Source organism: Panthera uncia (genome assembly GCF_023721935.1).
Source record: "Panthera uncia isolate 11264 chromosome A3 unlocalized genomic scaffold, Puncia_PCG_1.0 HiC_scaffold_11, whole genome shotgun sequence".
NCBI classification, from domain to species: domain Eukaryota; kingdom Metazoa; phylum Chordata; class Mammalia; order Carnivora; family Felidae; genus Panthera; species Panthera uncia.
Genome location: NW_026057578.1, coordinates 26,708,086 through 26,712,388, shown reverse-complemented (window position 1 = coordinate 26,712,388; position 4,303 = coordinate 26,708,086). Strand labels below are relative to the sequence as shown.

The 4,303-nt window shown below is 40.3% G+C and overlaps 1 non-coding gene across 1 annotated transcript; it reads right to left on the bottom strand.

Moving 5' to 3' along the window:
* Positions 1–581: 581 nt before the first annotated feature.
* On the bottom strand, positions 582–685 carry LOC125937233 (U6 spliceosomal RNA). The gene has a single exon (XR_007462317.1). It is a non-coding gene; the product is annotated as a U6 spliceosomal RNA (small nuclear RNA).
* Positions 686–4,303: the final 3,618 nt, after the last annotated feature.

Here is a 4,303-nt window from a genome sequence, read left to right as displayed (position 1 = left end):
GTGCAGCGGCACGCCCATGTCAACAACGTTTCCAAATGTGGCAAACACAGAGTGGTGAAACGTGATGCAATTATGGCCAGTGATGTTAAGCAGAATATTTTTGGTGGGGGATCTTGTAAGATACTTCAGAGGGACGGGGCAAAGATTCAAGTGGCAGGTACCCATTAGCTTTTGTCCTGCCACTTCCCTTTGCTTGAATCACAGTCATGTTGCTGGAGGCGAGGTAGCCGTCTTATAATCATGGGTCAAAGTGATGAAAGAAAGAAAGGAATTGAAGACAGACATAAATGGAAAGATATCCTGCGTTCACAGACAGAAGGTGATACTGTCAAATATTGTGCAGCCACTGTGGAAAACAGTATGGTAGTTTCTCCCCCCAAAAATGAAAAATAGCACTCTCATATGATCCAGAAATCCCACTGCTGGATGTATAGCTGGATGAAATGAAATCATTCTATTGAAGAGATATTTGCATTCCCATGTTCTTCACAGTATTTACAATAGCCAAGGTGTGGAAATACCCCAAATGTATGTTGACGGTAGAATGGCTAAAGAAAGTGTGTATATATAAAAGTGGAATAATAATCAGACTTTTCTTCATGAATTTGTGTGTCATCCTCGTGCAGGGGCTGTGCTAATCTCTGTATCGTTCCAATTTTAATACATGTGCTGGTGAAGCGAGCACAATAATCAGCCTTTTAAAAGGAAGGAAGTCCTGCCATTTTTTGACACTGTGCGTGAACCCAGAAGACATTATGCTAAGTGAAATAAGCCAGATGAAAAAAAGAAAAATACCTCACCATCTTATTTACATGTGGGCTCTCAGTAGTCAGACTGTGTGGAGGGGGAAGTGGAGAGATGGTTTCAGGAGGTACAAAATTTGAATTATGCGAGATGAGTAAATTCTGAAGCTCTGTTGCACAACAACGTAACTATAGTTAATACTGTTGTATTATATACTGCAAATTTGCCAATGGACTGGATCTTAAATGTTGCCACCACAAAAAAGGTCAAAAAAGAAAACCGTAACTAGGTGTGGTAATGAATAAAAAAAAATGGAAAGGATTAAAAGAGATCATAGACTGAAAGATGTTATTTGCCAACTGCATAGCCAACAAAGAACTTGAATAGAGTACATAAACAACTCTCAAAATTCAGCAATTAAAAATATTCCATTATCTTTGAGTAAATACCCAGAAGTGGCATTTCTGGATCATAGTGGGATTCCCACTAACAGGTACAAGGATTCCTTTTTTTTTTTTTTTTTTTTTCAACGTTTTTTTTAATTATTTATTTTTGGGACAGAGAGAGACAGAGCATTAACGGGGGAGGGTCAGAGAGAGGGAGACACAGAATCGGAAACAGGCTCCAGGCTCCGAGCCATCAGCCCAGAGCCTGACGCGGGGCTCGAACTACGGACCGCGAGATCGTGACCTGGCTGAAGTCGGACGCTTAACCGACTGCGCCACCCAGGCGCCCCCAAGGATTCCTTTTTCTCCACATCCTCACCAACACTTGCTGCTTCTTGTCTTTTTGATTTTAGTTGTTCACAGGTGTGAGGTGATATCTCCTTGTGGTTTTTGATTTGCATTGTCCTACTGATGAGTGATGTTGAGCATGTTTTCGTGTGTCTGTTGGGCATTTGTGTGTCCTCTTTGGAAAAATGTCTATTTGGGTCTTCTGCCCGTTTTTAATTGGATTATTATTTGTGTGTGTGTGTGTGTGTGTGTGTTGAGTTGTATAAGTTCTTAATATATTTTGGATATTAACCCAATTTGAAAAGATGTATGCACATCTATGTTTACTGCAGCCTTATTTACATTAGCCAAGATATGGAAGCAACCCAAGTGTCCATCAATAGATGAATGGAGAAAAAAGACGTGATATATGTATACACAATGGAATGGTACTCAGTTGTAAAGAGGAATGAGATCTTGGCATTTGCAACTACGTGAATGGACCTAAAGAGTATTATGCTAAGTGAAATAAGTCAGAGAAAGACAAGTACCATACAATTTCACTGATATGTGCAATTAAAGAAACCAAACAAATGAACAAACAAAGAAAAAGACACACAAAATCGTCTCTTTGATACAGAGAACAAATTGTGGTTGCCAGAGGGGAGTTGGGGAGAAGTGGGTGAAATAGATAGAAAAAGGGGGGACTAAGAGGTACAAACTTCCAGTTACAGAATAAATAATTCATGGAGACGAACAGTACAGCATAGGTAATAGAGTCAGTAAGATTGTAATAACGTTGTTTGGTGACGGATGGTGACTTCACTTACCATGGTGAGCACTGGGTAATGTAGAGAATTGTTGAATCATTATATTGTATACCTGAGACTAACATAACACTGTATGTTAGTTATGCTTCAATAAAAAAGTAAAGACATACTCCTCATAAGAAACACAAATATTCCATTTAGAAAATGGGCAAATGAACAGGGATTTCACCAAGGAGGATGGCATCTAAGTACAAGAAAAGATGATCAACATCAGTAGCAATTAGGGAAATGCAAATTAACACCAGCAGGAGATACTACACATTATCCGTTAGAACAGATAGCATTTAAAACCATGGCAATACCAAATGCTGATGAGGAGAGACTGAATCTCTTATACGTTGTTGGCGAGAATGTTAAATGGTGCAGGCACTCTGAAAAATAGTTTGGCAATTTTTTTTTTTTTTAAAGCTAGCACTCACCCCCTAGGCATTTATCCAGAGAAATGAAAACTTTTGTCCACAGAAAAATCTGTACACAAATACTTATATCAGCTTTGTTTGTAATAACCAAAATCTGTAAACAGCCAAATGTTCTATAACTGTAGTACATCCGTACCATGGAATACTACACAGTGACAGAAGAAACAACTATTGATAGATGCAGTGATCTCACAAGGTTGTGTACTGTATGATTCCATGTATATAACATTCTGAAAATGACAAAATTAGAACAATGGAGAATATCTTGTTAGTTGCCGTCGGTTAGGGATGTTGGGGAAGTAGGGAGCTAGGTAGCACAAGGAAGATCTTTGTGGTGATTGAACAGTTCCGCATATTGATTGCTTACACTAAACAATGCCTGTGATAGAATGATGTAGAAATATACATAAACGTTGCACCAATGTCAGTTTCCTTGTTTTGACATTGTGCTGTAGTTATTCAAAACAACATTTGGGGAAACTATGTAAAGGCTACACAAGATTTCTTTACTGTCTTTGCAACTCCCTCTTAATCTATAATAATTTCAAGATAAGATTTACATTAAACTAAAAAACGAAGACAGAGCCAGAAGATGTATGTTTGGTGAGACATTTTCCCCTGGTTGCAAGGAGCAATGGATTTGGAGTCATTTGGGACTTCATGGCTTACTACCTGTGTGGCCTTAAGAAAGTCAATTGACCTTTCTGAGCTTGAGTTCTATTGCAGAGAATGGTCTTTATCAATTTCCTAGCCCAAACTTTAGTCATTTGTGTATCTTCTTACAAACTTAACAACCTGCCATATTATCTACAGGCTGTAGTGTTACGTATTTGTCGTCTCCCACCCCCATCAGAATGCAAGAATTTGCTTTCTTCTTCTCTCAGAACTCTGTCTAGTACAGAGATTCACACCAGCCAGTTCACCAGTCCTCCCTGCAGGACCTGAGAGAAGTGGTCAGGCAGACTCCATATGTAGCATTTGGACACCAGGGACCACCCCTTCTCCCAGACAGTCCGACCAGTTTCAGATGGTTCTAATCATCAGAGGTCTGTCCAATTAGTGAAAACCTGCCCCGCTGCTGTTTCCAGCCAAGACTTCTGGTTCTGCCCTCTAGGCCTGCATAGAACATGTCTTTCAGAAGATAGTGACCCTACCTCTCATCCACCCATCACTGCTTTTCACGTTAATAGATCCCTCCTTCCATCGCTATTCAGGCATAATCCCCCCAGGGTAATAGAAAGAACATGTGCTCTTGAAACAAGTAAGCCAGACCCGAATCCAGACCTCACTCCTAAGCACTGTGTAACCCTGGGCAAATGACATTTGCCTATCGGGATCCTGTGAGGATTCTAGGGGCTCATGTATGGAAAGTGCTTACGATGGCTACTGAAAGACAGTAAGGCTTCAGTGGATGGCTTCACGCTCACTGCTTTTCGTGGAGAAGGGACTACTTGGATATCAAGGGCAAAACAGGTCTCCTGATATCCACCAGGCTGTCCCTGATACCTGCAACTGTAAGAAGAAGAGAGTAGACTGGAAGAGCCCTGGGCCCATCAGAAGGTGTAAAATGACTATACCACAGACTAAGGACTCCAAA